Source organism: Raphanus sativus, chromosome 7, assembly GCF_000801105.2.
Source record: "Raphanus sativus cultivar WK10039 chromosome 7, ASM80110v3, whole genome shotgun sequence".
Lineage (NCBI taxonomy): Eukaryota > Viridiplantae > Streptophyta > Magnoliopsida > Brassicales > Brassicaceae > Raphanus > Raphanus sativus.
The window spans coordinates 16,543,811-16,557,448 of NC_079517.1; the positions used below are offsets into that span (position 1 = coordinate 16,543,811).

General features: G+C 30.0%; 1 pseudogene; it reads right to left on the reverse strand.

Annotated features, from left to right (window-relative positions):
- Window positions 1–7,038: 7,038 nt before the first annotated feature.
- LOC108815548 (beta-galactosidase 15-like) lies at window positions 7,039–13,034 on the reverse strand (annotated as a pseudogene).
- Between the last annotated feature and the right edge of the window lie 604 nt (window positions 13,035–13,638).

The following is a 13,638-nucleotide window of genomic DNA, read 5'->3' on the forward strand; positions in this document are numbered from 1 at the left end:
ATTTAAAATTAGATGATGTTTTAAAATTAGATAGTTAATAGAGTTTCTGTTTTTAAAATATTTAAAATTAAGTTTAAAAAAAAAATTTATGTGCATACCTCAAAAGCCTTAAATAAAAAAACCTCAAAGGGAATAACGTATACTCACTCTATCCTCGAAAATAAGATTTTTTTAGATTTTATTCTTATTGCATAAAGATATATTTTCTATAATTTAAGGTATTTTTGTATAACTTTTAAAAAATATTATTTAAGAATATCTGAACTGATTAAATACTACTAGTAAATAATTCTTAGAAAGTATAGTAAAAAAGTAATAAATTTAATTGTAAAAATTCATTGTATTTTTAATATGCATGTATCTATGTATATAAAGTTGAGTTACCTCTCTCCTGGTGATGCCACCTCAGCATCCAAGTCAGAAAGTCGGAGCCTGACATCGCGACACCTGTCAATTAAATGAAATGCTGCGTCTTACGTTTTGTGTGGCGTCTGGACTTCTATTGGGCTTTACTTCTTGTTCGTATAAGAACAGTTAAAAGTTTTATTTGTGGCAAAAAAAATTCACACTAGGTGTTCAAACTCTTTTACGGTAGCACAATAAAGGTTAGATATTTATAAACTGAGTTCGCAGGGTTGTCCATGTCATTCTTGTGGCAAGTGATAGGTGGGCGGTTGTTCCTCAGATTGGCTGTATACCCAGGCTTCATGATCACGAAGACGAAACGCATGGAAATCTTGACTTCCTTCCACGCCTCATCTGCTCGGCTTATCTGATTTTCAGCACCTACTCTGATGGGTATTCAAAGCAAATATTTTTCATACAGAGCCGAACATACGAAGTGGTTTAGCTCAACTAGACAGAAGAAGTCGTCTTGAGAATAATAATTGAGGTACCAATCACAATGCCTTGATTGTATGCGAACGTTGAGAAGATGGAGATGGTTACAAGGAAGAAGGATTTAGGGTTCTTCAAGTAGTCGTTTTTAAGATGACAAAAGTGAGCAGCAGGAAATATATTACCTTCACTATGTAGTGAATAAAAAAATATAATATTTTCAGAGGACTTATGTTTGTGTATGTTTATGCATCGTGTGATATATAAACTTTGGTGAGTATATGTGTCTCTGAGATGTGATGAGTGTGAACTCTTTTCTGATCTGATATAATAAAACAGAATACATTCAATCTATGCAAACATATCTTAGCTCATATTACTTTTTGTTATTTTTTTTCAATACGACTGTTTGTTATAATGTATCAAGCTATCAATGTATTGGATATGTTCAGAGTTTGAGAATGATAGGTAACCATGACGTGTTTATGGGTCCATCAAACAGTGTGTTATTATTTAACAAGTGCGATCAACTAGAAAAATAAAAAATGCTAGAAACACCATCTATCTATACTATTAAAAGGGAAGCATTCTTGAAAAATCTACCTATATAAAGTTGTTGCACCCTTACTAATGGCATAATAGTAATTTATTTAATGGTCTTACATATTATTCAAATAAACCGATCCTATGTAGGTTGTGATTGGGAACCAAAGTGCGGGACGTAATTGCTATGACATGACTGAAATTATGCAAGTGTCGCCATTCACAAAAAAAAATTGTAATTAGCGGGACGTTTTGTTTACAATTACGCACCTACCAAATAAAAAAAGTTCTTTTTGTTTGTTCTTGTAATTTAACAATACGCACTTCGTCTGTCACACACCCAAAATGGTGCGGTTTTGCGTTTTTGTTATTTACGTGCATTTTTTTATTTTATTTAATAAGATAATATTTGTTTACTCTATTTTGTCATGGTGCTTTACTGTATATGAAATAGTTGTATAACCTGTGTGTGTTCAACAGTTACTTATTAGTACCATTTAAAATGTATAATATTCAGTGTTTTATAAAATTATATATGTTAACTTAATTAATTGTGTAATAATACAATTTTTATAACTTTTGAATATGATATGAAATGTTTAAATACCCAAATAATTTACATTTCTAATCTAAGTAAAAATATTTAAAATACTTTTTAATTGTATAACTATTTCCAAGAAAATTGTAACTAAATTTATATCAACAAGAAAAAAATAATATATATATATATCATAATTTTTTTATTTCAAATTAATTTAATATTTAAAACTATATTAAAAGAAAATATTATTACATTATAACTAAGCAAAAAGTTAATTTATAATCATCTTAATATATTTATTTTAATTTTTCTATCAAAGCCGCACTTCTTCTTTTATCAAAACCACACTATTTTTTTATTAAATCCGCACTTATCCCGCAAACCGCTTGAAACGCAGTTGGACCGCACCACACTTTAATTCCGCACCGCTTATATTATCAAAACCGCGATTACCATTCAGACCCGTAATGTGGCACAACTAAATAAAATGAAACGGTGCGGGATCCACTTCCTAGATTTAAAATACGATATTTTATGATGTGAATATTCCATTTTTCTTCTTTTTTGGTACCAAATGCGGTTACACTTAAGTTTGGTTTCGTAATAAAATTAAAAATATACCCGAGGTTTTAGTTATAGAACACATTCTAACATTCGAATGAAATTCACTCCACATTTATTACCGACAATATATGTTACTTAGACACACTTAATGCTTTACTTATATATTAATTAGTCCAGTGAATTAATATCTTCATGTATTCTTTAGTTCTATGACTATTAATACTTCAAAATTCTTTAGTTCTTATGATTGTTATGTAATAATGTTATATATCATATATTTTATGCATATATCATACAACATTTATACCATATCAAATTATATAATTCGAAATATTTACAAATCCAAATTTGATAAAAACACTTTAGTAAACCATCTCTTAAAACAAAACTATATATATGTTATGTTAAATTAATTTTTATAAAAAAAAAAGAAAAACACCAAAAACTTTTTTGTTCAACAAATGAAAAACCTACAAATCTATACTATTAAATTACCCAAAGTTCTCCCAAGTAAATTTTATCTATACTATTAAAAGGGAAGCATTCTATAAAAATCTACCTATACAAAGTTGAAAAATCATAAACTTTTTTGTTCAACAAATGAAAAACCTACAAATCTATACTATTAAATTAGCCAAAATTCTCCCAAATAAATTTTAAAGTCTCACCAACTCAACAAATGTAATTCTTATAAAATGCACACAAATATAATGCGAGAGTAGGTTGGACCTTCAGGTCTTTGGATCGGATACTGATTGGTTCCTTTAAGATATGATTTCTTCGGGTCCTGACATTTGGATCCAACTAGGTGCTTTGAAAAAAAAAACAGTTTGGATTTATATCATTTTCTTTTGGATCCAAATTGGTTCCAGTCCATAATTTAAGTACCTGTAAAATACATGTAATTTGGATATGTGATAGGTCCTGATCGATTCAAGTATTTAGGACAAAAAGAAACTCAAAGTACCCGAAAACATAAAAAATCCAAAACACAAAAATATCCGAAAAATCCAAATTTAATAACATGATAATATATAAAATCCCAAAACTAAACATTGTTTATAACCCAAAGAAACCCGCGCTTTTGAAGCGCGGGTCAAAATCTAGTACCATCATCCCCAATTTATTCTTCGTTGACACCATCTTCTCTCCATTGCTATCTCCACTCATGTCTGTTTATCCCACCGTCTCTTCTTCTTCTCCACCTTTTGTGGTGGTTTCTTTTCCTCCTCCATCAACTCCGACATCAGCGCTTCTACAAGTCATATCTTCTCATTTGTCTCCTCATTCTTCCCCTTTATTACTCCACCATCTTTACGTCTTATCACTCAGTTGTAATGTGTTTGTATTGTTCTGTTTTATTTGACGAAGTAGAATAGAAATGTGGATGCACAGTAAATAAACATTTGGTATGTTTTGTTGTTGTATCATTGTTTTGAATCGATTGGTTTGTAGTTATTATCAAACCTAAGCATTTAAATATGATAACATACTATGGTTATGTTATTTAAAATCATAGATAGCTAAAAAGAACTGAATACGGTGAACATGTAAAAAGTATATATTGGACTAGTGGAAAATATACTATTTATAGAGAGTCAACTATACTATTTAAGATACAGTCTTATATATATATATATATTTTTTTTTGCTAAAGTCTTATATTCTTCACAGTGGTGTTTCATCTTATTTTTCAAAATTCTCAAACAACGAAGGCTAATTTCATCTTCTCGAGTTTCTTAACTAATTTCTCTAATGAAAACATACCTACAAATTTGAGTTGGTTTCATCTGCTTAGTCGATTTTCTCTCATCGCACCTTGATATGAATTTTTAACCAGTTCAAGTCTGAATAACTTTTTAATACATGGAAAAATTGCCAAACAGAACGAAAATTCAGCATGGTTGTCCAATAGTATAAAACCATCATTTAGTTGTCCCTTTAGTATTATTTTTTTCATAATCCAAACAATAACCTTTGATTAATCTAATTAAATACATTAAACTAATAGATTTTATTTTAAAATTAACTAAAAACGTTTTAAAAAGGGAAAACAAAAATTTTTTGTTAATGTTTTTAATAAAAATAAAATTCGTAGACTTTATAAAATAAAAATAATTTACAAAAATATTTTAATAAAAAAATAAATAAAATTTATAGAAAACATTTTACAAAATTTTATTTTTATAAAGAGTTTAAAACGTTTTTGATAAAACTTTAATAAAAAATAAAATTTTTAAAATTTATAAAAATAAAACTTTACAAAATGTTTTTAATAAAAACTTGAAACAAAATTTATACAAAATATTTTACAAAGTTTTATTTTTATAAAAAGTTTAAAACATCTGTAAACTTTTTAATTTTATCAACCTTTTTAATAAAAATAAAAAAATTAAAATTAAACTTTGTAAACTTTATAAAAATAAAAATAAATCTTTACAAAAAGTTTTTAGTGAAAAAATTTAAATAAAATTTATAAAAAACGTTTACAAAGTCTTTTTTATAAAAAAGCTTAAAACGTTTGTAAATTTTTTAGTTTTATTAAACTTAAAAAAATAGAACAAGAGTTTGTCAAAATCACAAGACAAACTATGAAGATATCATATATTGATAAAAAAATCATTTCTTTTACAAGTAAAATCAACCATAACACGTTTTAGGAAGTTATAATATTTTTAGGAGATTTTTAGAATATTTCCTTGACTGAAATTTCATTAGTTTTCGCAAAAAATAAAGCATTCTTATCCGTAGAAGGCGCCTTCTAAAAATTTAGAAGAATGATAAAAATCCTGAATACACTTTCTACTTTTAGTAGACGTAAGAGTACATTGTAGAAACACATTCTCTGAAATTTAGAATACTTTATAAAAGTAGAAGATGCATTCAGATGGAAAGTGGATACGATTAGTAGAATGCACATTACTCTTATTTAGAAATTTAGTAAATTGTAGAATGTCGTTCTAAAAGAAGTAGATGAACATGTTTATTTTAGAAATCGTTTTCTACTATACCATTTTTTGTAGAAGACATATTCTACTTTTAGTAGAACGCATTTTAAAAATATTATTTTTCAAGTTTTTGGAACAAACAAAATTACAAGCCTGTGTATATGAGTGTTTTATTAATTTTTTATATTTTTAATAATTTTTTGATCCACAAAATTATTTATTTCATTAGTTTTCAGAAATAAAAGAGGTAAAAAGAAGAAAAAATGGAGAAAAATGTTTTTATACCAAAGAGACAATAACCTATTTTTTGTTCTTTTTGGCAATTTTCCCTTAATACATTCTATTGTTCATAAAGAAGGTAAAATAATTTTTTCACAACCTCTGTTTTTATATATAAATTATCGTGTTTGTGTTGATCAAATTTGTGTATGAGCATTAAATAAATATTATCATAACACATTAAACTACTTTTACTAACATATCATTAGTCAACCGCTAAATTTGTATGCTTATCTTTTACATATATAATTATTTTCTTTCCATTAATATTCAGTTAGATATTGTGTTTGCTATTATTCCAACTGTAAAAATAAGCACCTAGACTACCATCATCCCCAGTTTTTTCTTCGCTAACAACATCTTCTCTCCATTGCCATCTCCACCCATGTCTGTTCATCCCACCGACCCTTCTTCTTCTCCACCTTCTGTGGTGGTTTCTTTTCCTCCTCCATAAACTCTGGCACCAGCTCTTCTACAAGTCATATCTTCTCATTCGTCTCCTCATTCTTCTCCTTTATTACTCCATCAGCTTTACATCTTATCACTCAGTTGCAATGTGTTTGTATTGTTCTGTTTTATTTGACGAAGTAGAATACAAATGTGGCTGATCAGTAAATAAACATTTGGTATGTTTTGTTGTTGTATCATTGTTTTGGATCGACTGGTTTGTAGTTATTGTCAAACCTAAGCATTTAAATATGATAACATATTATGGCTATATGATTGAAAATCAAAGATAGCCAAAAGGAATTGAATATCGTGAACCTATAAAACTATATATTGGACTAGTGGGAACTATACTATTTATACAGAGTCAGCTATACTATTTAAGATATAGTCTTCTATTCTTCACGTTTTTATATACTATTTCCTTCAACTAAAACACTATGTTATGCTTTAAAATTTTATGTTTCTTTTCTCTGTCATTTTTTGTGATTGGTTGTAAGCTCAAGATTTTATTTGATGCAAAAAAAACAAAATAAAAATGTCCCAATAAAACTTGAAATCGTCTATCTTAATACACTAAAATAATTTATTTGCCAACTGAGCTAGCGCATTTTAGTAAGTGTTATATATTAAAGAGAAAACAATAAATATTGAAGGGAACAATTAATCAATTTTTCAGAGAGAGTAAGGATGGTGGAGAAGAAATGACAACGACTTTTTGGGAAAAGAAGATGATTGTGTAATGTATATAAGAATGTGTTCTTTTATTGAATCAAGCCACTACCCGTAAAGATTAAAAGACTTAAATATTTTAAAAAGAAAAGTATAGCATAATTTGAAAATGTGATAAAGAAAACACCACAAATATAGAAAAAACATTTAGCAGATAGCTTCGACAGCGAGCCTTCTAGCAGCACCACTGCAATCCGGTGCTCCAAACTTTTCCGTAGAGACATCAATTGAGCACTTCTCTTTTCCAACACATTCTTGTGTGATAATATCAATTGTGTTGTTACTTGATTCACAAGTTCCCTTTTCAAAAGATCCACAACTGCCATCCGGGTTACCAAAGGAGGCAAATTTGATGGCCGAAATGGGTTTTCTATCGCATGAAAGCTCAATAACGTTGTTCTCATAGACATTAGCACATACACTTCCCACTCTAGTAGTTTGGAAACTGACAAGCAATGGGTTTCCTCCCATCTCCTCAAACAAAACTAGTGTGTTATCTCCTTCTGCATTCAAGAAAGAACGAGGAACATGGTACCTGTTTAAGAAAAGAACAAAGAAAAATATCTCAGTAAAGAAGTCTCAGGTTTAACATTAAAATATTTGATTCTAGAACCTAATAAGATGTGGAAATGTACCATCTTTGTGTGGGTTCTCCACAATTGGTCAGACATTTTTCAGCATGATAAGGCCCTCTATAATTACATTTCGCAGAACAACCATTTTCACCTGAGATGAATGCTGGCCAATAACGTCCAATGTTGTTTCCATTGACCCAAGCTGTACCTTTCCCAAGTCCCATAAGATCGACAACAACTGGATCATTTCCCAAGGGAGCCTTGAACGTAGCCTGAAAGACAAAATGGAATGATGTGATTTGATATTAAATAAACAAGTGTTTGGTTAGTTATCTTATAGATAATAACACCTATTTACCTTATACCAAGTCATGGTTCGGTTAAATGGTACACTTTCAACTGACCATTTAGACATTGATTCTGTTCTAAAGAGTTGGTTCTCAAACCCATTTAAACCGGTTTTGTAGCTCCATTTATGAGCAGACAAGTCCTTAGCTATAGTTTCATCACCATTTCTTCCATTAATAAAAATGGGTCCAGTGATTCCAGCCGGCTTACTTTCAAAGAAAGCACCATAGTTCTATAAATAAATTGACAAAAAAAAATTCAGTTAAAATTAAAAATAAAAGAGTTTTAACTTTAAAGAAAATAGAGGATAAAAATAAAATATAAAAACTTACCGCAAGTCCCACAGTTATGCTAAGAAGAGCAATGACATTACGACCAGACTTAAACTTTACATCTTTCTCAAATACATAATGAAATTTTCCATCCTCGGCGTGTTGATTACCTAAAAATATAAATCAATGATTTTTGGTAAGTGAGTGTTATTGAGATTTGTAAAACATATATAGGAGTTACGTACCAATATATTTTCCATTGACAAAAGCGTGAAGGACATGAGCAGTACTGTTGACGCGAAGAGACATGGTTTTACCCAAAAATGGATCTCGTTTTCTAAACTTAACGGTAGTCATGTACCATAGATAATCACTTTGGTCATTGGTTACTACTTTCTGATCAAATAGTTGTGTCTGTGTAGATTCTCCTTTTCCTTTCAAAAGGAAGTTTTCCATGTTCTCTGGTCTCCATGACCATTTCAGAGTAGAAGGGCTATCCTCAGCTTCATTTGGTTTCTTAACCATCATTGAAGTCTGAGTGGTAATCTGAAAATTTAACACCAACAAATAATGAATTTTTGTTACAAATTTGAATGAACAATTGTTGTTAGTATGAAAATTTAAAATCAACAAAAGAAAATGTAAAAGAAAAAACCTTGGCAGTGTTGTAAACCTCATTTTTGCAATCCGGTAAAATGGTAACAGACCAAGCCGGGACAACGTAAGATTCTCCTTGGAAACTAATTGTTGCATCTGAAGTTTCATTTCCATTTCCAAAAAAGCAGCTTGATCCTTCTTTGGTTTTATAAATTGTTGCCTATATAATATTGTCATGATAAATAATTAGTTCAAGAATACCATGTAAAATACTGATAAAAATAACAAGAATATTACCGATGCAGAGTTTCCAAAGTCAATGGTGGAGATGTTTCCGTATGTGAGAGTTCTCTCCATAGAATGAAGAACATCATGAAGTTGTTTCAAATGCCCATATTTTGGTTGATTCAAATTACCTAATAGATTTTCCCATGTTAGTAAAAATAGAAACTTCTAAAATATTTTAAATATTAATATACTTTAAATTTACCGTATTCGTCAAGGGGAGCATCGTAATCATATGATGTTGTGATGTATGGACCACCTGCGGTTCTATCAAAGTTGGTGCCTCCATGGTACTATAATAATAAAAAATATTCAATTACTCTTTCTATTTAATGTCGATTTTCTGTAAGCTTATTTTAATAAATACGTTAAATTTTAATTATTATCTTTTACCATATAATAATTATTAAAAGTTCCTCCTCTTTGGAAGAATCTTGCAACAGAAAATGCAACATCTTCTGTTGTTCTGTGAGGATTTTTACCACCCCATTGCTTAAACCTAAACAAATAGAAGACAAAGTAAACATATTTATGATAAAATACATACAAAATAAAGACAAATAATCACAATGAAAATGAAACTAACCATCCGGTCCAATTCTCAGTCCACATCTTAGGAGTGTTGGGATTGTTTGGTACAAAATTGTCACAATAGAAGCCATTACATGTATTCAACTAGAAAAGCAAAGCAATTTAAAAATAGTTAATCTTTGAACATACTAAAAAAATATTCATTATAACTAGACTGATCTAATTACCATAGGCTGAGGAGCATCATTTTGTTGACACATTATCCATGGAACACCAACATCAAGAGACTGAGCCATGTTTGCACACCACTTAATGTATGCTTTACCCGATTCTCCATAAGGTCCCATTACATTTCCATACTCATTTTCTATCTGCATGATTAATAAAAAAAAGATAAGTATTTTTAAGATTTATATATAACATTACGAAAAGACATGTAACTAAAAGATTAAATCAATTACCTGAGCAAGAATAATTGGGCCTCCTTGTGATGCAAATAAATTTTCTTTCTTGACCATGTCTACTATCATAGTTGTGAAGTTTTGCATCTCATCCTATACAAATCATTCATATATAATTTAATTAAAAAATAACACTACATATATGATAATAATAAAAAAGGAATATTGATCATCAGGTAATATTACCATAAATGCTTTATTTGTAGTTCTAAACACCATTCCAGGCATGTTGTGCAGCCACACAGGGAATCCTCTGTTTAAAATAATTAAAAAAAATTCAGGTCAAAATTTTTATATGAGAAACTGTATTATCATCATACGAGAAGCTAACTCATTATGATAGGTTATTAGAGTTATATACTACAATTAAAAGACTATTATTCACATTTACGATACATAAGTTTTGGTATACTGATCAACAAAATCAATTCATTGGACCGTTTATCGACCAAATCATTATATATGGGATACAACACTATCACCATACAAGAAGCTAACTCATTATGAAAATGTATTAACTAGTATATATTTCACGTAAAGAGACTAGCTAAATCAATTTTAGTGTATTACCCATAATTCCACTCAGCACATGCATATGGTCCTATGCGAAGAACACCATACAATCCTTCATCTTGAATGGTTTTTAGGAACCGAATAAGATCTAATTTTCCAGAAAAATCATATTGACGGCGAGTAGGCTCATGCGCATTCCAGAAGACATAAGTTTCAATTGCATCAAGACCTCCTTCTTTACTTTTTCTGATAAGATCTGGCCACATCTATACAGATAAACAAAAACTATTATAATTAGTAGCAAACATAAAAGAATAAGACCACACATATACTGTTTGATTTAATTTAGATTAAACACCTCAGGAGTGCTTCTAGGATAATGGATTGCACCAGAAAGGAGAACTCGGCGGTGACCATCAATGGTAATGGCTCGGCCATCATGAGAAACAATTGTGGCATAGACACTAGTTACGAAAATAAAACATAAAAGAACTCTTAGAGACACCATATTTACTTAGAAGAATGGGTTTTGGATGAAGGGATATGAAAGCAAATAAATCTTTTATAGGGGTACAAAATCGTTACTTAAAGATAATATGGATAATTATAGATATACCGAAAAACAAAATATTAAGTGTCATTTTGTTTAAGTATAAAGTTTGTTTATCTTTTAACTAACTTTCGTGAATTTTGTAACCAATAAAAACCATTTATCCTGACTTTTAATTAAAAACTGTATTGGATAATAACAGATTTTATGCCAAAAATCTGATTCAATGTAGCTCTGTTGTTGAAATTTGTTTCCAATTCGTTATATCATAAAACATGTCAGAATATGATTTTTTTTTTTTTGTAAATAATGTAAATCGGAAAAGCATCTTATTTATTTATATGTTTTCATCTAAATTTCAAACCAATTCAAGTCTGAACAACTATTTAATACTTTCCATTGTTCATAAAGAAGGTAAAATAATTTTTTTTGACAACCTCTGTTTTTTATATATAAATTATCGTGTTTTGCGTTGATCAAATTTGTGTATGAGCATTAAATAAATATTATCATAACACATAAAACTACTTTGACTAACATATCATTAGTCAACCGCTAAATTTTTATGCGGTATATTTTACATATATAAATATTTGCTTTCCATTAATATTCTGTTAGCCGCACGAACTCAGTTTATAAATATCTAACTTTTATTGTGCTACCGTAAAAGAGTTTGAATACTTAGTGTGAATTTTTTTTTCATAAATAAAACTTCTAACTATTCTTATACGAGCAAGAACCATTATCCATCAAATGCTTATTTTTGAAAACTCTCAAACAATGAAGGCTAATTTTATCTTCTCGATTTTCTTAACTACTTTCTCTGATCAAAACATAACTACACATTTGAGTTGGTGTCATCGTCTTAGTTGAGTTTCTATCCTCTGCACCTTGATATGAATTCTCACCGGAATCACCTTCGTCAAAGAAACTTGCCAATAAGAAAACAACTTCGAGTATACCATCCTCCATACCTAGAATCTGTAATGTTAAATCTGCATTTCCCACCAAAAGTGAGCAATTTTTCTTTTGAAATCTATAGGAGTATTGATAATCTTATTAAGAAGAACCATTGTAAACGGAATTCATAGCTTTAACCTCTCATTTTTAAAGAGAAACAACATGATGGAGATGGAATTCGAAGTAAACTAACATGGAAGAAAACTGATTCAACTTCGTTTTCCCACCTCGATCGACGTCCTTAAAGCCTCTTTAAAATTCTAAACCAAACCAAACTTATCTTCATCCTCGATGCGTTTGGCTCTATTGTCTCTCCATCAAGTACAATTAATCCTTTGGATCACAAGGCGGTTCAAGTCAATCTACTCACTCATAGGTATAATAAGCAAACAAAAGACTGAAGAAGAAGGTGCTTCAGTCTCTTCCAAATCTGACTGTCTCGCCGGATTCACCTTCGTTGGAAAAAAAAACGCACCGAGGGCGGCGACAAGCTCTGCTTCATGTTAAATCAAAGAGAATGGGGAATAAGAAGGTTTAGATATTTTAGAGAAAATGCTTCGTATATTACAAAATTATAACTCACTATATCTAAATAATCTAAATAGATAGCATAAAACACATATTTTATGTCATAATACCATAATATCTTTGTATGAAATTGGTGCAACCTGCAAAGAGAAAACAAATGTTAATTAATAATAGGTATGTGTAAAAAGTAAATTGTGGTCCTTAGTTATTCACACAACTCTCACATAATAAGTTTGTGTAAAATATCTTACTTTTCTCTATTTCTTCTTGTTTGTAGCCAAAACAGAGGGGGAGACAAACAATGAAATTGTTTTGAGTTTTTGTCATCTGAACAAGGCTTGAAGCTCTTCATGTGTTTTCCCTTGGTCTCAGAAACTCACAGTGTCACAAACACCACCGCGAAAGCACAAACCCCCTCACTTTCTTCTGCTTTTATTATTCTCATTCCAGGACTCATTTCCTCCGCATCCTCTGTATTCGAAATGGAGAGATGCACCTTGTTCTTCTCTGCCGCCACATACATGCTACCGTCAGTTAGTAAAAAATGATCGGAGAAAATGAACATTTTATTTTCTGTAATTTTGTATATATATAGAATAGAAATGAGACACAATATATATTGTGTTTGCTATTATTCCAACTGTAAAAATAAGCACCTAGACTACCATCATCCCCAGTTTTTTCTTCGCTAACAACATCTTCTCTCCATTGCCATCTCCACCCATGTCTGTTCATCCCACCGACCCTTCTTCTTCTCCACCTTCTGTGGTGGTTTCTTTTCCTCCTCCATAAACTCTGGCACCAGCTCTTCTACAAGTCATATCTTCTCATTCGTCTCCTCATTCTTCTCCTTTATTACTCCATCAGCTTTACATCTTATCACTCAGTTGCCATGTGTTTGTATTGTTCTGTTTTATTTGACGAAGTAGAATACAAATGTGGCTGATCAGTAAATAAACATTTGGTATGTTTTGTTGTTGTATCATTGTTTTGGATCGACTGGTTTGTAGTTATTATCAAACCTAAGCATTTAAATATGATAACATATTATGGCTATATGATTGAAAATCAAAGATAGCCAAAAGGAATTGAATATCGTGAACCTATAAAACTATATATTGGACAAG